The 21,247-nt window shown below is 44.9% G+C and overlaps 8 non-coding genes across 8 annotated transcripts; all 8 read right to left on the reverse strand.

Moving 5' to 3' along the window:
• Positions 1-44: 44 nt before the first annotated feature.
• On the reverse strand, positions 45-126 carry TRNAS-AGA (transfer RNA serine (anticodon AGA)). Its single transcript has one exon. It is a non-coding gene; the product is annotated as a tRNA-Ser (tRNA).
• A 1,496-nt stretch (positions 127-1,622) lies between these two features.
• TRNAH-GUG (transfer RNA histidin (anticodon GUG)) lies at positions 1,623-1,694 on the reverse strand. The gene has a single exon. It is a non-coding gene; the product is annotated as a tRNA-His (tRNA).
• Positions 1,695-2,983: 1,289 nt separating this feature from the next.
• TRNAS-AGA (transfer RNA serine (anticodon AGA)) lies at positions 2,984-3,065 on the reverse strand. Its single transcript has one exon. It is a non-coding gene; the product is annotated as a tRNA-Ser (tRNA).
• Positions 3,066-4,561: 1,496 nt separating this feature from the next.
• On the reverse strand, positions 4,562-4,633 carry TRNAH-GUG (transfer RNA histidin (anticodon GUG)). The gene has a single exon. It is a non-coding gene; the product is annotated as a tRNA-His (tRNA).
• A 1,289-nt stretch (positions 4,634-5,922) lies between these two features.
• Positions 5,923-6,004, reverse strand: TRNAS-AGA (transfer RNA serine (anticodon AGA)). The gene has a single exon. It is a non-coding gene; the product is annotated as a tRNA-Ser (tRNA).
• A 1,495-nt stretch (positions 6,005-7,499) lies between these two features.
• TRNAH-GUG (transfer RNA histidin (anticodon GUG)) lies at positions 7,500-7,571 on the reverse strand. The gene has a single exon. It is a non-coding gene; the product is annotated as a tRNA-His (tRNA).
• Positions 7,572-8,860: 1,289 nt separating this feature from the next.
• Positions 8,861-8,942, reverse strand: TRNAS-AGA (transfer RNA serine (anticodon AGA)). Its single transcript has one exon. It is a non-coding gene; the product is annotated as a tRNA-Ser (tRNA).
• Positions 8,943-10,442: 1,500 nt separating this feature from the next.
• Positions 10,443-10,514, reverse strand: TRNAH-GUG (transfer RNA histidin (anticodon GUG)). The gene has a single exon. It is a non-coding gene; the product is annotated as a tRNA-His (tRNA).
• Positions 10,515-21,247: the final 10,733 nt, after the last annotated feature.

A 21,247-nucleotide genomic window follows, 5' to 3' on the forward strand; every position in this document is an offset into this window, starting at 1 on the left:
TAAAGGTTAACTTCTGAAATTGTAGCCGATGTTAAAAAGATTCTCGTTGTCGGCAGGATTCGAACCTGCGCGGGGAGACCCCAATGGATTTCTAGTCCATCGCCTTAACCACTCGGCCACAACAACTGACTGCAAGGTGTGTGCACATAATCTGTATGCAAGTTTTCAAGGTGTCCAACAGCAAATTCCTGATATTCTGCAATGCACTTTTTAAAAATAAGTTTTTTTTCAGCAGGCACATTCTCTCCTAAAAACAAAAATTGCATGCGTATATCTCTAGTTTGGAATACCATAGGCTTGCATGCATACTCTCATGGGTCACTCAAGTTTTTTGGACCCTATTGCACTCTGTTTTCGTGCTCTTTTAGTATATGTCCCATATTAAAGAAGTCTACCATCTTTGAGTATTTGAGGCTCCTTTGTAAGTGCTTTATATTTTTTCCTTGAAGAGCTATATAATAAAGGGGTCCGGGAAGGATTGCATTTCTGGAAGATAAAAGAAGGCCCACTTGTCTCACCAAATGCTGTAGAGAAAGCTGATGTTTTACTCATGTTATCCTTAGTTCGTTTTTGTTAGACCTTGCATTCTTAAGGTGGTCCCAACCCCACCTTATTGCTTTTCACCTCCGCATTTTGCTGTATCTTTTTGTTGGCCTTAGGACTCTGATCACTTTATCGCTACTAATCAGTGCTGAAGTGCACGTGCTTCTTCCCTAATCATGTGTATAATTGGAGTATACCTGACTGACAGATTTAATTTACTTGAAAGCCCCTTGTAAAGTGGTATACCATATACCCAGGGACTGATTGTGCCGCCCAAAGAAATAGCATTTCAAACCTGTCTCAAGCCTGCTACTGCAGTGCCTGTGCTGCAGTGTACTGCCACTTTGACTTGGCATTTAAAACTACTTGCCAAGCCTTAAACTCCAATTTTATTACATATCAGTAACCCCTAAGGTAGGCCCTAGGTAGTCCTAGGGGCATCATGCTATGTAAGTAAAAGGTAAGACATGTACTGTGGTAGTTTGTATGTCCTAGTAGTATCAAACAGTCTATTACATTTTTCACTACTGTGAGGTCTGCCCCTCTCATAGGTTAGCATTGGGTATTCCCTTATACTTTTTGGGGGGTAATTCCATATCAGAGAGGAGAAGCTTTATTTATTTATTGATAAATCCTATCTACTGGTGAGGTTGGATTTAATCTTACTATTGTATAAATGCCATTTTTAGAGTGAGCATTTCTCTGCACTTACTGCTCTATTTGCATTGAAACCTGTCTTCGATTGACGTCTGGATTGGGCTGCGAGACAGCTACATATGTGCATTCCCTGTAGACAGCCACAACACAGGTCACTCAACTGCAACTGCATTCATCTGCATTCTGATTGGCCTGGGGGAGAGCTCCGCTCCCCTTACCGCAAATATGTTCAAGAACGATAATTTATGTCAGTAAGTACAGTATACCTACATCTTATAATCATGTGTGTTTAAATAATTTGTTGTTAGATCGTTTAAATATTGAAAAGGATCTGTTTTTTATAGACATTTTACAAAAACAACTGGTACATTTGGGAATTCTGTAAAGGAAAAACCCAACTGCCGTGACATTGCCAACCACAATGCCGTGACTCGGATTCGAACCGAGGTTGCTGCGGCCACAACGCAGAGTACTAACCACTATACGATCACGGCGAGCTACTTGGGCTCAATAACGTACAGTGACATGAAGAAATTATAATTCGGAACACTCAGGGCTACTCCTGTGATAGGCTGAATGTGTTCATTGCTTCCTCATTCCTTATACAAAGGCTTTATCTCCTCAGTGGTTGATAGGCTGAAACCGTTTCCTGGCCGCCTGCTTGTGAACTGGCAGGAGTCAAAGATCACACATACACTGGTGGGCCTGTGATGGGACACCAATGCAGAGAAACACACCTGGCGCAGATATTCTATTCTGTTTATTAGACCTGCATCTCCCCTGTACCTCCTCAAGCCATCTGTATGTGAAGCAAGAAAGAGTTAAGGAACGGTCCATCTACACTTTTATTGGGAGGATGCTGCCGTGAGCTCCTCCCAGCTAATCACACAAACAGCAGTAAAGCAAGATAACTACACAGTTAGGGGGGACTGCATGGTTAGGTTTTTGAGGAATTATTGAAACTGACCTCAGTGACCCATAATCAGAGCTGTGGCTAATGACTGCATGCCTAATTATGATGAAGCAAGCACCATAGCTCGTAGGGGCCCCACAACACACTTTTCTTAGCTCATTGAATTAAAGTATAAACTTCTGCCATGTGTGAGTGGTAAAGGCTTGTTAATTTTGTTGCTTTTCAAATTCACGTCTGACAACAAGACGAAGGAACATTGGGGCATCAGACGCTTTGGAAAGTAGCCACCAACCGCAGAGAAAGAGAGAAAGAGGGAAAAGACAGTATGAGGTGTGGAGAAAACAGCAGCAGGTACAAGGAGCTCAAATGAGATTAATGGCGCCTAAATAGAGCACGTAAAGGAACAGTTACAAATCTAAGAAAAGAGAAAGAAAAGACTAGGAAAAAACACAGAAAGAGCTTGTAGATGAAATTCTCTTCCAGGAACAGCAGGTTAAGAGAAATTACACAGGGAGCAGTTAAGCTTGTAACACGGGGGAGAATAGAAAAGAAAATGCAGTTTTATGAAGTGTGTTTGCCTAATCCAGCTAGCACTTTTATTTTATTTCTCTATTTGCTTCTTTTATTGGTAAAGTAAGTTTCAAGTGCATGCACAGGTATGACCGAGAGAGCCAGGGTATAATAATTTGAAGCGTTTGCACCAGCGCTAATGAAGGACGAGAGTTATAGCAAAGATATGAAAGGGGGAGCGATAATAAATATGTGATATGGCAATAGTGACACCAAAATAAGCCACCTATTTATAAAACTGACATGGAAGAAATACTAAAGGTTAACTTCTGAAATTGTAGCCGATGTTAAAAAGATTCTCGTTGTCGGCAGGATTCGAACCTGCGCGGGGAGACCCCAATGGATTTCTAGTCCATCGCCTTAACCACTCGGCCACAACAACTGACTGCAAGGTGTGTGCACATAATCTGTATGCAAGTTTTCAAGGTGTCCAACAGCAAATTCCTGATATTCTGCAATGCACTTTTTAAAAATAAGTTTTTTTTCAGCAGGCACATTCTCTCCTAAAAACAAAAATTGCATGCGTATATCTCTAGTTTGGAATACCATAGGCTTGCATGCATACTCTCATGGGTCACTCAAGTTTTTTGGACCCTATTGCACTCTGTTTTCGTGCTCTTTTAGTATATGTCCCATATTAAAGAAGTCTACCATCTTTGAGTATTTGAGGCTCCTTTGTAAGTGCTTTATATTTTTTCCTTGAAGAGCTATATAATAAAGGGGTCCGGGAAGGATTGCATTTATGGAAGATAAAAGAAGGCCCACTTGTCTCACCAAATGCTGTAGAGAAACCTGATGTTTTACTCATGTTATCCTTAGTTCGTTTTTGTTAGACCTTGCATTCTTAAGGTGGTCCCAACCCCACCTTATTGCTTTTCACCTCCGCATTTTGCTGTATCTTTTTGTTGGCCTTAGGACTCTGATCACTTTATCGCTACTAATCAGTGCTGAAGTGCACGTGCTTCTTCCCTAATCATGTGTATAATTGGAGTATACCTGACTGACAGATTTAATTTACTTGAAAGCCCCTTGTAAAGTGGTATACCATATACCCAGGGACTGATTGTGCCGCCCAAAGAAATAGCATTTCAAACCTGTCTCAAGCCTGCTACTGCAGTGCCTGTGCTGCAGTGTACTGCCACTTTGACTTGGCATTTAAAACTACTTGCCAAGCCTTAAACTCCAATTTTATTACATATCAGTAACCCCTAAGGTAGGCCCTAGGTAGTCCTAGGGGCATCATGCTATGTAAGTAAAAGGTAAGACATGTACTGTGGTAGTTTGTATGTCCTAGTAGTATCAAACAGTCTATTACATTTTTCACTACTGTGAGGTCTGCCCCTCTCATAGGTTAGCATTGGGTATTCCCTTATACTTTTTGGGGGGTAATTCCATATCAGAGAGGAGAAGCTTTATTTATTTATTGATAAATCCTATCTACTGGTGAGGTTGGATTTAATCTTACTATTGTATAAATGCCATTTTTAGAGTGAGCATTTCTCTGCACTTACTGCTCTATTTGCATTGAAACCTGTCTTCGATTGACGTCTGGATTGGGCTGCGAGACAGCTACATATGTGCATTCCCTGTAGACAGCCACAACACAGGTCACTCAACTGCAACTGCATTCATCTGCATTCTGATTGGCCTGGGGGAGAGCTCCGCTCCCCTTACCGCAAATATGTTCAAGAACGATAATTTATGTCAGTAAGTACAGTATACCTACATCTTATAATCATGTGTGTTTAAATAATTTGTTGTTAGATCGTTTAAATATTGAAAAGGATCTGTTTTTTATAGACATTTTACAAAAACAACTGGTACATTTGGGAATTCTGTAAAGGAAAAACCCAACTGCCGTGACATTGCCAACCACAATGCCGTGACTCGGATTCGAACCGAGGTTGCTGCGGCCACAACGCAGAGTACTAACCACTATACGATCACGGCGAGCTACTTGGGCTCAATAACGTACAGTGACATGAAGAAATTATAATTCGGAACACTCAGGGCTACTCCTGTGATAGGCTGAATGTGTTCATTGCTTCCTCATTCCTTATACAAAGGCTTTATCTCCTCAGTGGTTGATAGGCTGAAACCGTTTCCTGGCCGCCTGCTTGTGAACTGGCAGGAGTCAAAGATCACACATACACTGGTGGGCCTGTGATGGGACACCAATGCAGAGAAACACACCTGGCGCAGATATTCTATTCTGTTTATTAGACCTGCATCTCCCCTGTACCTCCTCAAGCCATCTGTATGTGAAGCAAGAAAGAGTTAAGGAACGGTCCATCTACACTTTTATTGGGAGGATGCTGCCGTGAGCTCCTCCCAGCTAATCACACAAACAGCAGTAAAGCAAGATAACTACACAGTTAGGGGGGACTGCATGGTTAGGTTTTTGAGGAATTATTGAAACTGACCTCAGTGACCCATAATCAGAGCTGTGGCTAATGACTGCATGCCTAATTATGATGAAGCAAGCACCATAGCTCGTAGGGGCCCCACAACACACTTTTCTTAGCTCATTGAATTAAAGTATAAACTTCTGCCATGTGTGAGTGGTAAAGGCTTGTTAATTTTGTTGCTTTTCAAATTCACGTCTGACAACAAGACGAAGGAACATTGGGGCATCAGACGCTTTGGAAAGTAGCCACCAACCGCAGAGAAAGAGAGAAAGAGGGAAAAGACAGTATGAGGTGTGGAGAAAACAGCAGCAGGTACAAGGAGCTCAAATGAGATTAATGGCGCCTAAATAGAGCACGTAAAGGAACAGTTACAAATCTAAGAAAAGAGAAAGAAAAGACTAGGAAAAAACACAGAAAGAGCTTGTAGATGAAATTCTCTTCCAGGAACAGCAGGTTAAGAGAAATTACACAGGGAGCAGTTAAGCTTGTAACACGGGGGAGAATAGAAAAGAAAATGCAGTTTTATGAAGTGTGTTTGCCTAATCCAGCTAGCACTTTTATTTTATTTCTCTATTTGCTTCTTTTATTGGTAAAGTAAGTTTCAAGTGCATGCACAGGTATGACCGAGAGAGCCAGGGTATAATAATTTGAAGCGTTTGCACCAGCGCTAATGAAGGACGAGAGTTATAGCAAAGATATGAAAGGGGGAGCGATAATAAATATGTGATATGGCAATAGTGACACCAAAATAAGCCACCTATTTATAAAACTGACATGGAAGAAATACTAAAGGTTAACTTCTGAAATTGTAGCCGATGTTAAAAAGATTCTCGTTGTCGGCAGGATTCGAACCTGCGCGGGGAGACCCCAATGGATTTCTAGTCCATCGCCTTAACCACTCGGCCACAACAACTGACTGCAAGGTGTGTGCACATAATCTGTATGCAAGTTTTCAAGGTGTCCCACAGCAAATTCCTGATATTCTGCAATGCACTTTTTAAAAATAAGGTTTTTTTCAGCAGGCACATTCTCTCCTAAAAACAAAAATTGCATGCGTATATCTCTAGTTTGGAATACCATAGGCTTGCATGCATACTCTCATGGGTCACTCAAGTTTTTTGGACCCTATTGCAGTCTGTTTTCGTGCTCTTTTAGTATATGTCCCATATTAAAGAAGTCTACCATCTTTGAGTATTTGAGGCTCCTTTGTAAGTGCTTTATATTTTTTCCTTGAAGAGCTATATAATAAAGGGGTCCGGGAAGGATTGCATTTATGGAAGATAAAAGAAGGCCCACTAGTCTCACCAAATGCTGTAGAGAAACCTGATGTTTTACTCATGTTATCCTTAGTTCGTTTTTGTTAGACCTTGCATTCTTAAGGTGGTCCCAACCCCACCTTATTGCTTTTCACCTCTGCATTTTGCTGTATCTTTTTGTTGGCCTTAGGACTCTGATCACTTTATCGCTACTAATCAGTGCTGAAGTGCACGTGCTTCTTCCCTAATCATGTGTATAATTGGAGTATACCTGACTGACAGATTTAATTTACTTGAAAGCCCCTTGTAAAGTGGTATACCATATACCCAGGGACTGATTGTGCCGCCCAAAGAAATAGCATTTCAAACCTGTCTCAAGCCTGCTACTGCAGTGCCTGTGCTGCAGTGTACTGCCACTTCGACTTGGCATTTAAAACTACTTGCCAAGCCTTAAACTCCAATTTTATTACATATCAGTAACCCCTAAGGTAGGCCCTAGGTAGTCCTAGGGGCATCATGCTATGTAAGTAAAAGGTAAGACATGTACTGTGGTAGTTTGTATGTCCTAGTAGTATCAAACAGTCTATTACATTTTTCACTACTGTGAGGTCTGCCCCTCTCATAGGTTAGCATTGGGTATTCCCTTATACTTTTTGGGGGGTAATTCCATATCAGAGAGGAGAAGCTTTATTTATTTATTGATAAATCCTATCTACTGGTGAGGTTGGATTTAATCTTACTATTGTATAAATGCCATTTTTAGAGTGAGCATTTCTCTGCACTTACTGCTCTATTTGCATTGAAACCTGTCTTCGATTGACGTCTGGATTGGGCTGCGAGACAGCTACATATGTGCATTCCCTGTAGACAGCCAGAACACAGGTCACTCAACTGCAACTGCATTCATCTGCATTCTGATTGGCCTGGGGGAGAGCTCCGCTCCCCTTACCGCAAATATGTTCAAGAACGATAATTTATGTCAGTAAGTACAGTATACCTACATCTTATAATCATGTGTGTTTAAATAATTTGTTGTTAGATCGTTTAAATATTGAAAAGGATCTGTTTTTTATAGACATTTTACAAAAACAACTGGTACATTTGGGAATTCTGTAAAGGAAATCCCAACTGCCGTGACATTGCCAACCACAATGCCGTGACTCGGATTCGAACCGAGGTTGCTGCGGCCACAACGCAGAGTACTAACCACTATACGATCACGGCGAGCTACTTGGGCTCAATAACATACAGTGACATGAAGAAATTATAATTCGGAACACTCAGGGCTACTCCTGTGATAGGCTGAATGTGTTCATTGCTTCCTCATTCCTTATACAAAGGCTTTATCTCCTCAGTGGTTGATAGGCTGAAACCGTTTCCTGGCCGCCTGCTTGTGAACTGGCAGGAGTCAAAGATCACACATACACTGGTGGGCCTGTGATGGGACACCAATGCAGAGAAACACACCTGGCGCAGATATTCTATTCTGTTTATTAGACCTGCATCTCCCCTGTACCTCCTCAAGCCATCTGTATGTGAAGCAAGGGAGAGTTAAGGAACGGTCCATCTACACTTTTATTGGGAGGATGCTGCCGTGAGCTCCTCCCAGCTAATCACACAAACAGCAGTAAAGCAAGATAACTACACAGTTAGGGGGGACTGCATGGTTAGGTTTTTGAGGAATTATTGAAACTGACCTCAGTGACCCATAATCAGAGCTGTGGCTAATGACTGCATGCCTAATTATGATGAAGCAAGCACCATAGCTCGTAGGGGCCCCACAACACACTTTTCTTAGCTCATTGAATTAAAGTATAAACTTCTGCCATGTGTGAGTGGTAAAGGCTTGTTAATTTTGTTGCTTTTCAAATTCACGTCTGACAACAAGACGAAGGAACATTGGGGCATCAGACGCTTTGGAAAGTAGCCACCAACCGCAGAGAAAGAGAGAAAGAGGGAAAAGACAGTATGAGGTGTGGAGAAAACAGCAGCAGGTACAAGGAGCTCAAATGAGATTAATGGCGCCTAAATAGAGCACGTAAAGGAACAGTTACAAATCTAAGAAAAGAGAAAGAAAAGACTAGGAAAAAACACAGAAAGAGCTTGTAGATGAAATTCTCTTCCAGGAACAGCAGGTTAAGAGAAATTACACAGGGAGCAGTTAAGCTTGTAACACGGGGGAGAATAGAAAAGAAAATGCAGTTTTATGAAGTGTGTTTGCCTAATCCAGCTAGCACTTTTATTTTATTTCTCTATTTGCTTCTTTTATTGGTAAAGTAAGTTTCAAGTGCATGCACAGGTATGACCGAGAGAGCCAGGGTATAATAATTTGAAGCGTTTGCACCAGCGCTAATGAAGGACGAGAGTTATAGCAAAGATATGAAAGGGGGAGCGATAATAAATATGTGATATGGCAATAGTGACACCAAAATAAGCCACCTATTTATAAAACTGACATGGAAGAAATACTAAAGGTTAACTTCTGAAATTGTAGCCGATGTTAAAAAGATTCTCGTTGTCGGCAGGATTCGAACCTGCGCGGGGAGACCCCAATGGATTTCTAGTCCATCGCCTTAACCACTCGGCCACAACAACTGACTGCAAGGTGTGTGCACATAATCTGTATGCAAGTTTTCAAGGTGTCCCACAGCAAATTCCTGATATTCTGCAATGCACTTTTTAAAAACTAAGGTTTTTTTCAGCAGGCACATTCTCTCCTAAAAACAAAAATTGCATGCGTATATCTCTAGTTTGGAATGCCATAGGCTTGCATGCATACTCTCATGGGTCACTCAAGTTTTTTGGACCCTATTGCACTCTGTTTTCGTGCTGCTTTTAGTATATGTCCCATATTAAAGAAGTCTACCATCTTTGAGTATTTGAGGCTCCTTTGTAAGTGCTTTATATTTTTTCCTTGAAGAGCTATATAATAAAGGGGTCCGGGAAGGATTGCATTTATGGAAGATAAAAGAAGGCCCACTTGTCTCACCAAATGCTGTAGAGAAACCTGATGTTTTACTCATGTTATCCTTAGTTCGTTTTTGTTAGACCTTGCATTCTTAAGGTGGTCCCAACCCCACCTTATTGCTTTTCACCTCCGCATTTTGCAGTATCTTTTTGTTGGCCTTAGGACTCTGATCACTTTATCGCTACTAATCAGTGCTGAAGTGCACGTGCTTCTTCCCTAATCATGTGTATAATTGGAGTATACCTGACTGACAGATTTAATTTACTTGAAAGCCCCTTGTAAAGTGGTATACCATATACCCAGGGACTGATTGTGCCGCCCAAAGAAATAGCATTTCAAACCTGTCTCAAGCCTGCTACTGCAGTGCCTGTGCTGCAGTTTACTGCCACTTCGACTTGGCATTTAAAACTACTTGCCAAGCCTTAAACTCCAATTTTATTACATATCAGTAACCCCTAAGGTAGGCCCTAGGTAGTCCTAGGGGCATCATGCTATGTAAGTAAAAGGTAAGACATGTACTGTGGTAGTTTGTATGTCCTAGTAGTATCAAACAGTCTATTACATTTTTCACTACTGTGAGGTCTGCCCCTCTCATAGGTTAGCATTGGGTATTCCCTTATACTTTTTGGGGGGTAATTCCATATCAGAGAGGAGAAGCTTTATTTATTTATTGATAAATCCTATCTACTGGTGAGGTTGGATTTAATCTTACTATTGTATAAATGCCATTTTTAGAGAGTGAGCATTTCTCTGCACTTACTGCTCTATTTGCATTGAAACCTGTCTTCGATTGACGTCTGGATTGGGCTGCGAGACAGCTACATATGTGCATTCCCTGTAGACAGCCACAACACAGGTCACTCAACTGCAACTGCATTCATCTGCATTCTGATTGGCCTGGGGGAGAGCTCCGCTCCCCTTACCGCAAATATGTTCAAGAACGATAATTTATGTCAGTAAGTACAGTATACCTACATCTTATAATCATGTGTGTTTAAATAATTTGTTGTTAGATCGTTTAAATATTGAAAAGGATCTGTTTTTAATAGACATTTTACAAAAACAACTGGTACATTTGGGAATTCTGTAAAGGAAAAACCCAGCTGCCTTGACATTGCCAACCACAATGCCGTGACTCGGATTCGAACCGAGGTTGCTGCGGCCACAACGCAGAGTACTAACCACTATACGATCACGGCGAGCTACTTGGGCTCAATAACGTACAGTGACATGAAGAAATTATAATTCGGAACACTCAGGGCTACTCCTGTGATAGGCTGAATGTGTTCATTGCTTCCTCATTCCTTATACAAAGGCTTTATCTCCTCAGTGGTTGATAGGCTGAAACCGTTTCCTGGCCGCCTGCTTGTGAACTGGCAGGAGTCAAAGATCACACATACACTGGTGGGCCTGTGATGGGACACCAATGCAGAGAAACACACCTGGTGCAGATATTCTATTCTGTTTATTAGACCTGCATCTCCCCTGTACCTCCTCAAGCCATCTGTATGTGAAGCAAGAAAGAGTTAAGGAACGGTCCATCTACACTTTTCTTGGGAGGATGCTGCCGTGAGCTCCTCCCAGCTAATCACACAAACAGCAGTAAAGCAAGATAACTACACAGTTAGGGGGGACTGCATGGTTAGGTTTTTGAGGAATTATTGAAACTGACCTCAGTGACCCATAATCAGAGCTGTGGCTAATGACTGCATGCCTAATTATGATGAAGCAAGCACCATGGCTCGTAGGGGCTGTAGGAAGGTACATCCTGACTATGGTTGCCCCCAACTTTTTGCCCTGTGTTTTAGCTGGTCTAATAGCTGTTCCATGATATCGCATACCATATACTCTTAAGTGCATTATAATCCTCGCGGTTAAATGCCAACTTTGGTATTGCTTTATCAAAACATGTCGAGTAAGGTGTCATACGAATTGGAATACTAACCCCTCGCCAATTCTGGCGACGGGGTTAGCATTCCACCCTTCTAGAGGGACACGACATGTATGTAACTGTGAACCCCGGTTAAAGTTAACTAAAGCCTCAGCTCCACAAAATGGATGCTGCCACCACAGACACGAGTCTGACCTCCTGCTGCTGGGAGTCCTTCCAGCGAGGGAGGCTTGGACAAAGGGTTTCCTGTCCGGGGCGGTGCTAGCACCATCCCAGACAGGGTTTTGTGTATCCTGGGTAGGCAGGGCTTTTCAGGAAGGTGACTGCTGAGTGGCACCCCGGTGCTCACTACGCATAGGCCAGTCAGAACCAGTTCCAGGGGCACACCAGCCCCTGGCCTGGGGAAGTCCGGCAGGGGAGAGGGGTGTAACCACCCCCCTCCTAGTCCCACCCATAGGCAGGACCTAGTCACCTTGTCAGCCCCCTTTTCTAGTATAAAGATGGGAGCGGGCCCCCTGTTCAAATTAGATCATCTTTGGAATCAAGACACGACTTTCTGCGAAAGGACTTCAAGATTTCTTCATCAAGATTCTCCCTTGTGGCTAAGGAATAGTCACCCTGCATCCGCAGGCACCATCCTAAAGAGCACTGCGGTCTGCTGCAAGTCCTTCATCACAAATCCGACGACCCAGCTCGACGAGACCCGGCTTCCCTGGCACCTCTGACCTCTACTCACCTCTACAGCAAAGCTGAGAACCGTGAGTGCGACGAGACCTCGAGGGACCGACGATCGCCAAGACTGCACGACATCTTTACAACAAGCCCACCGTGTCCTCCACTGGTGAGTGCTTTGGGGTCCGAGAAGCCCTGACCCTGCGCAGCTCCAGCACCCAAGGTCAGCCTCCCTGCATCTCCACGATCTGCGTGGGGCCCTTCTGCTGTTTGCTGTGCACCGCGTTGTTTGGCTACTAGCCGGCTGGCTTGTGGCCTTCTGAACGACGCCCGACGACATCACTGCTGCTGGTCTGGTTGCTCCAGACTGGCCCTTGCTTCCTTCTTGAAAAGAGGCACCCCGGACCCTCCTGGTCCATTCCAGATGCCATTTTAGGTCCACAGCGTGGGCTTGAATTTGCCAAGGCTTTGTTGCCCAATCCTGGGTCCAGCGACGCCGACAGCTTCTATCTTCGTGGGACAGCTCGATCCTCCTTCCTGGTCGCCGACAACGCCTCCTGGTCCGTGAGATCTTCGAGCACAGCATCACCCACTCACCTAATCGAGGTGGCTACCATCCGGTGCCCTCCTGGTGCCCACTGACTACTGGCTAGTAGTCTCGAACTTGGTCCCCTCTGCTTTCAGGTGTCATCTTCCATCGATCCAGGCTTGGATCCACCGAACTTTCTTCACTGGTTGCCTGCCAGCAACTTCTTTCTTCCAGGCTCCTGGTCCGTCAACGAGGATTCCCGACGTCTTTTGAGTCCTATGCAGCTGCAGCCCCTGGGCTAGGTAACTTCGGCATTTCGGTGCCCCAGCATAGCCTCACTATCCAAGGGTCAGAATCTACTTTCGTTTTCTCCCTACCAGGTCGGGTTCGCCCGAGAACACTAACTTTGCAATTTCTAGCTACCATAGACTTTGTCCCGCATCTCGCGTGAGAGTGCACACACTGCACCCGAGTCCCCTGGGTCTCCCAGAAGTAATCTAACGATTCTATAGTCAAGTCCTAGCGATTCCAAAGCCTATTAGTACTGTACTTACCTGCTAGTAATTTCGCATTCCACTTTTCAAGTATATGGTTTTCCGTGCCCCTCGGGCATTTGTATATACTGTGCTAACTTAAGTATTTTTGTAAGAGTTTTGGTTTGTGCTTAGTACCCTGTCCTCATAAAGAGTACAGGGCTGTTGTGATTCTTAATAAATAACTGTTTATTTTCATAACACTTGTGTGGTGTCCTTTCACTTGGTGTTCAAGGGGTATATGTGTGGTATAACAGCTGGCTTAACACGCCCTCTCGAGTCTTTAGCCTTAGACTGCTCGTATCCACGCTACTAGGATAGCTGGTCTATAAGGTTGACTTACAACCAATCATCAATACTCGTCATTTGCCTCATCCTATTTAGACTTTATTCTAGTTACACTCCCGTTGTATGACAATGTACAAGAATTTAAGATAGGCGACAGAGCCCAGAGCGACCACTTGCCGCTAGAAGCCAACTTAGCATTAAACTGTAAGAACGAAGCAACCGAAATCAGAAGTATGTGCACAGAACATACTACCGACTACAAACGTTTACGATGTAAGATCTCGGACATAGAAACTCTCACAAACAGTGCAAAAACAATAATACAAGTAATACACAATACAACCGACAACCCCATTACCTTATGGGAATAATTTACAACGGTACTAGGAGAAAAACATGCCAAAAGGAAGAAAGACCAAAAAGGGAACACCACTAGGCATATGTTTGGTAAAGTAACAACAGTAGAAACAAAAAATATCAAGTTCGAAATAAAGAAGATCCTCAAACAGCTCCGGCAAGATCCAAACAATCCGGAAATCCAACTGCAGTTACGCAGGTCAAAGGCACTGCTACAAAAGAAAACTTGGCAAAGGAAGCGGGAACTAAACGAAGACCTATGGGCAAAAATTCTACACAACTCAAAACAGAAGAATAGCTCTAGCTTTTGGAAGATGATTCACAGGCTCCAACAGCCAGACCACAGAGGTATTACCTCTGAAATACCGGAATCAGTCTGGGCCAACTACTTAACAACTCACTTTAACACAACTGACCCCGCAAAAAAGAAAGCCGGAGGGACAAATTCGGAAGAGGGAGCTTCCCGCCAACCGGGAAAAAATGACACACCCGCCTATAAAGAAAACCAAGCATCAAACATGAAAACAACTGGGCCCCGTATCCTAGCAGAGAACGAAGCCGGCCCCAAGATAGTCGTTTCTAGTAAAACAGAACCCGGACAATCGGCCCAAGAAACAACAGACACAATCCTCAAACAAATCTCAAAGGGAAAACTCGAGGGGGCGCCAGGACCAAACGGGATCCCTCCAATATTATACAAACAGGACCCGGCCTTTTGGTGCTCCACACTGATCCCAATATTCTATGAAGCAAGGGAAATAGGAAAAATACCAGCATCTTGGAGAGGGTCGATAATAAGCCCAATCTATAAAAAAGGCGCAAGGATCGACCCAAGCAGTTACCGGTTGATTGCCCTGATAGATGTAGAAGCGAAGTACTATGCAAGCCTCATTTTGAAGGATCTAACAACATGGGCAACAAAAGAGAACATCATCCCAGTCACTCAGACGGGCTTTCGGACGGGCCAGGGAACTTTAACCAACATCATGGCACTAACCCTACTGTCCGACGCAGCAAAAACGGCAAAAAGCTCTCTGTTCGTGTGTTTCATTGACTACAGTGCCGCATTCGACCATGTAGACCGACATAAACTATGGCGGAAACTGAGCTCATGGGGAATCCCCGGCCCCCTTCTACAGCAGCTGGAATTGCTGCACACCGATACATGGGTCCAAATAAAACTGGGATCTGGCACACATCTTTCGAGGAAAATAAAGACCAGCAAAGGCCTAAAGCAGGGCTGCGTCCTAGCGCCAACACTGTTCAACCTCTTCCTCGCTGATCTTTCTGAAGAGTTAGAAACAGTTACATCACACGCACCCCGGTTAGGAAATATCACGCTCTCAAATCTGCTTTACGCAGATGACCTGGTCCTTATCAGCCGGTCTCCTATCGGCCTTCAAAACCTTCTAGATAAAACAAACACATTTTCCAAAGCAAACTCCTTAACAATAAACCTGGACAAAACTAAGGTCATGCCAATGAACTATAATAAAAAACAGAAGCCCGCATGGTACCTGGATAAACAAAGACTGGAACTGGTAGCCTCATATAAATATCTAGGAGTTACAATAGAGGGCAATGGCTCCTCCAAGCACCAACTAGACGCCATCTGTAGGAAGGGCTTGACTTTTCAACTATCAATAAGGCCCTTGCAGAAAGTCCTTCCCGACAGGACATTAGCGCCACTTCTACAGGTAATAAAAGCTCGCCTACTGCCAATGCTCTCCTATGGCAGCGAATCAATGCGGGGTAAAGATGCAAGCACTTTGGACAAAACTATCAGCCGTGCATACAGGGCAATTTTCCATCTCCCTAAAAACTCCTCGCCTGCTCAAATTCGTCTTGAATTCGGACTATTGAAACAATCTGTGGAGAGGAAAGGACAATATGTAAAAAGTTGGCGCAAAATCAAAGAATCGGAGCAAGGATCGTTAAATGCGAACTTATGGACAGAGCTTCACGCCAAAGAAATCTCCCCAGCAAGGGCATACCTAACAAATTCATTGGAGAGCCTAGGATTAAACATGCTTTGGGAAACAAGGACGGACTTTGGGACTTTCAAGAAAACTGTGACAAAGGTCACAAAACTGGTCTCTTCACTCGAGGACAGAGCCACCCTGACCAGGAGAGCACACGGATGGGTAGTGCTCGAAGGGTATGGAGCCATAAAGCCACAAGAATACCTATCAAGGGGACTTACACAAAAAATAAAAAGCAAGTTCTTAAATATGCGCTTAGGCAACATACCCATAGCACATCACCTGGAACCTTGGAAAAGGCCTGATCCATCAAACGCATGTCGCCTTTGTCAATCCGCAAAGGAGGATCTTATACATATTATATGCATCTGTAAAGCTTTAGTGGATGTAAGGCGGTCAATGCTCCGGCCACTATGGAACCAGAAGGGTGTAAGATCATGCAGGCAAGCAGTAATGCTCTGCTTCAACCCCAACGAGACCCAGCTAAACTGTAGAACAGTTAAATATTTTGAAATAGTGGCCAAAAAATTCAATGAAACAGTATAAGGACGCGAACAACCAACCGCACTGGGATAAAGGCAGTCTTCTCAAACGACCCTTAACAAAACTATGAAGATTACTGAGCGAAAATTAATTAAATCAGGGGAATAGAGATCCTGCAACTGCCTTATAACTACAAGAACTCCAACTAAAAAATAGCAGTGATCAATAGGAAGACCCACTACCTGACTATAGACTCTTTGAGATTTTATTAAAGTGTAACATCTTTTTGCCAGGAAAAGTTTTACATAGTCAAAAGACTTTTAATTTCTATTTTTAATTTTTGTGTAAAATTGTGAGTTTTTATTAACTGTGCAATAAACAAATACTAAATACCAATCATCAATAAGGGTTGCTGGACTGATACATAGTGTTCACTAGAATAGTGAGCACGGCATATCAGGCCACCTTCTCACATTGGTGGCAGCGGTGGGATTTGAGCTTGCTGTTGTTTTGCCACACGTATCCTAAGAATATCTTGTTGAAAGATCACATAAGTACTGTTAGTACATATAACTAAGCTTAGAATACTCTGAGTTCTACTGAACCAGCTGTTGTAGCTCCTCAAGGCTTAGCACACCTTGGCTGCAACTCTTAGCAAGGGATCAGTAGGCAAACACATAGTGTAGGTAGGTGCATCACTTACACCACACTAGAATCAGCATGTCAGACAAAGGAGGAAACTCTGAGTATCCCCTTGTGTCAGTGGACCCTCCACAGGTCCTTACTTCAAAATATGCTGCTCTTAGCTTCCATGAGATGAGACAAGTGTGTACTCTCAGGAAACTAAAACAGGGGTCTAACCCCACCACTTCCTTTCTGATTGGTCTCTTAGAGGCTTATGATGCCAGTAGGGCTGGTAACCCAGACCCTTCTAATCCAGAAGGAAGTTTGCCCTCCTTACAGGGACCCTTTGATAGCCAGGAACATCCCCTCCAGGAAGCAGATGATGCTGAGGATGAGGATGAGGACCAGTTGTCAGGGGATGAGGCAGATAAGGGACAGGTAGAAGTCAGTAGACTAACCAGGTCCAACTTAAGCAGACATGAGCTTGGTACTAGGGGACCCCTGGGCCCACTCTCAGGTCAGCTTAACATTGGGAATGGACGAGTTAGGTCTCTATCAAGAGGCTCTAACAGATCCTTTCAAACCAATGGCTCTCTCAACTCTTCTCACAGAGGGATGTCTTCCCCTAAGAGGAGAGTGTATGAAGCTGAAGAAAGGGCAATCAAACTGAGGATTGAAAGGGAAGAACTTGCCCTGGCCAAAGAGAGACTTGCCCTTGCTAGAGAGCAAGAATTATGTGGGCTACAGCCCACTGGTGGCAGCAATAAACCTAGCAATAGGGAAAGGAGTTTTGATACAAAGCACCTGAATAAGATAGTGCCCCCCTTTAAAGAAGGGGATGACATCCACAAATGGATTACTGCTTTGGAGAGAGCCTGCACTGTGCAGGGTGTTCCCCAAAGTCAGTGGGCAGCTATCTTGTGGCTCTCCTTTGATGGTAAAGGTAGAGATAAGCTCCTCACCACAAGGGTGGAGGATGCTAACAATTACAAAATCTTGAAGAATACACTGGTTGATGGGTTTGGTTTAACCACTGAACAATACAGGATGCTGTTCAGAGACACCCAGAAAACTCAGTCTCAAGATTGGACTGACTTTGTTGATTGTGCCACTAAGGCTTTTGAAGGCTGGCTACTGGGTAGTAAGGTTACTGATTTTAAAGGATTGTATAATCTAATTATGAGGGAGCAAATCTTAAATAATTGTCAGAACCAGTTATTACATCAGCACCTGGTAGACTCTGAGTTGACCTCTCCACAGGAATTGGGTAAGAGGGCAGACAAATGGGTCAGAACCAGGGTTAGGCCTAAAAACCAGGGTGGTGACCAGAAAAAGGAATCAACCAAGCCTCAAGAGAAGGGTGGGGATAAATCCACAGAGAAGACTTCCCAAGGGCCCCAAAACTCCAACAAGGGTGGTGGGTCCCATAACACTCCTTCAGAACAGAAGAAACCTTATTGCCATACCTGTAAACAGGTGGGTCATTACAAAAGTGATGCCAGTTGCCCTAAAAATGGTAATAAGGGAAATATACCCCCAGGTAATACTCCTAAACCTCCTGTTACCACTAGTGGTAATCCCCCAGGTGGTGGGAGTGCCCCCAAGAATGTGGTGGGCATTACTTTGGGCAATCAGGAGGACTATGGCCTAGCCAGGTTCCCTGACCACACTCTTGTCTGTGAGACTGGCATGGGGTTTGCCAACTTCACTACTGGACCCCACATTTTGGGAAAGTATAGACAAGAAGTTTTATTGAATGGTCAGAAAGTTGAGGCATTCAGAGACACAGGGGCCAGCCTCACCATGGTGAGTGACCATCTGGTCCCCTCTGCTCAACTGACCCCTGGTTTTACTTATCAGGTGACAGACATTCATGGAGTGAAGAGAAGGCATCCCATGGCAGTAGTCAAGCTCAGCTGGGGTAATGTCACAGGGCCCATGAGAGTGGCAGTGACAGATAACCTACCTGTAGATTGCTTACTGGGGAATGACCTGGAACTCTCAGCATGGGCTGAGGTGGAACAAGAAACTCACTCCAGAATGATAGGCCTATCCAGACAGGTTAGTGGGGCAGTAATAGCTACAGCCCCAGTCCAAGCACCATTCCTCCCTGAAAAGGTTGGAAGGGCAGGGGTAGCCACTGCCCAGGCTCAGACAGACTTTCCAGAGCAGGATAGGAGGACTGTGACAGTCACAGCCCAAACACAAACTGAGTGCCCTCCTGAAAAGGTTGGCAAGGTTGAAATGGTCTCAGCCTCCACTCAAACAGATAGTGAGGTTGTGAAGCCTGAAACAATGGACCACTCCACTCAAACAGAGAGCATTGAGGAGGAAGAAGAGTCTTCCCCCTCCCAGACACTAGGTGAGAGCCAGCCTCCTCAGGGAACTGACTCTACCCCTGTTGAAGGAACTGCCCCAGAGGTAGTCGGGCCTAGCCTGGCAGAGCCCCTGATGGCAGTGGACCCTTCCCAGGTGGGACCCAGTCTGGAGCAGGTAACCTGCCCCTCTCTACCCTGCCTCAGTCAGCCCAGGGCTGAAGAGATCAGGGAGGCCAGTGGTGGACCCCAAAGGGCCCCCTGTCCAAAAGAACCCCTTAATTAGCAGATTAGGATCACTGAAACTGGTAAACCTAGCCAAGTGAAAATAGAACAGACTCCTGAGGGATCCCCCTTAAAAGTAGTTAGGGAACTCCCACAGCTGGACACTGTTGGGCACAGCCAAACATGGGGCCTAAAAACCCCAGACCTGACCTGTCCCTCCAGTAAGCCAAACAGAGGGACTCAGCCTCCAGCTTTAGGTAGCCAGAGGCTGACCCTGAGAGCTCAGTGTATCTCAGCTAAAGAAAGAAAGGCACACATGATGATTTGTGATTGGAGGAAGTTGAGCCCAAAGGTAGAGGAGCCTCACTTCAGTACTCCATCCCAGCATCAGCCTTCTTCTTTCCCAAGACACACCAAAGGCAGAGATTCCCTATGGTGGAGACCCTCAGATACACTTAGGGTGAGGGGTTGCCTAGTGGACCATGACACAGGGGGAAACCAAGCCAGAGCTGGTCCTTCCTTATATGGCCACTTAGGTAATAGAGGCTTACCTGGACAAGGATAGCCTTATCTCCTTTCGTTTGGGGGGGGGGTTGTGTAGGAAGGTACATCCTGACTATGGTTGCCCCCAACTTTTTGGCCTGTTTTTTAGCTGGTTTTGGACATAGTCGACCTGGGACCCTGCCAATCAGGACCCCAGGCCTACTGCTCTCTCTTTAAAATGGATTCCATGTACCCTAGGTACATTTCCAATTGGTACTGGGCCACCTTATCAGACCCTGTAACTCAGGGCATAGGTGTACCCAGGGCTGCCAGGGGCTGCAGCATGTATTATGCCACCCCTGGCTGGCCTCCTAAATTTGACACAACTAGCTGCATGACAGCTGGGGCAAAGTCGTGTAATCACCCTTTGCTGTAGGTGTAGTATACCTATACCTAACCCTAAAATGGACACACAGATTCCTATCAGTCACTCCTATGGCAGGCCTTGACAATCCTGAAGGCAGAGTGCTTGGAATCGTGTGAGATGGTGCTCTGGCATGAGCTGAGCCCGTCTGCAGCTTGCGGAACCAAGTCCTAATAGCTGTTCCATGATATCGCATACCATATACTCTTAAGTGCATTATAATCCTCGCGGTTAAATGCCAACTTTGGTATTGCTTTATCAAAACATGTCGAGTAAGGTGTCATACGAATTGGAATACTAACCCCTCGCCAATTCTGGCGACGGGGTTAGCATTCCACCCTTCTAGAGGGACACGACATGTATGTAACTGTGAACCCCGGTTAAAGTTAACTAAAGCCTCAGCTCCACAAAATGGATGCTGCCACCACAGACACGAGTCTGACCTCCTGCTGCTGGGAGTCCTTCCAGCGAGGGAGGCTTGGACAAAGGGTTTCCTGTCCGGGGCGGTGCTAGCACCATCCGAAACAGGGTTTTGTGTATCCTGGGTAGGCAGGGCTTATCAGGAAGGTGACTGCTGAGTGGCACCCCGGTGCTCACTACGCATAGGCCAGTCAGAACCAGTTCCAGGGGCACACCAGCCCCTGGCCTGGGGAAGTCCAGCAGGGGAGAGGGGTGTAACCACCCCCCTCCTAGTCCCACCCATAGGCAGGACCTAGTCACCGGGTCAGCCCCCTTTTCTAGTATAAAGATGGGAGCGGGCCCCCTGTTCAAATTAGATCATCTTTGGAATCAAGACACGACTTTCTGCGAAAGGACTTCAAGATTTCTTCATCAAGATTCTCCCTTGTGGCTAAGGAGTAGTCACCCTGCATCCACAGGCACAATCCTAAAGAGCACTGCGGTCTGCTGCAAGTCCTTCATCACAAATCCGACGACCCAGCTCGACGAGACCCGGCTTCCCTGGCACCTCTGACCTCTACTCACTTCTACAGCAAAGCTGAGAACCGTGAGTGCGACGAGACCTCGAGGGACCGACGATCGCCAAGACTGCACAACATCTTTACAACAAGCCCACCGTGTCCTCCACTGGTGAGTGCTTTGGGGTCCGAGAAGCCCCAACCCTGCG

The sequence above is a fragment of the Lissotriton vulgaris genome, chromosome 1_1, assembly GCF_964263255.1.
Source record: "Lissotriton vulgaris chromosome 1_1, aLisVul1.2, whole genome shotgun sequence".
NCBI lineage: Eukaryota > Metazoa > Chordata > Amphibia > Caudata > Salamandridae > Lissotriton > Lissotriton vulgaris.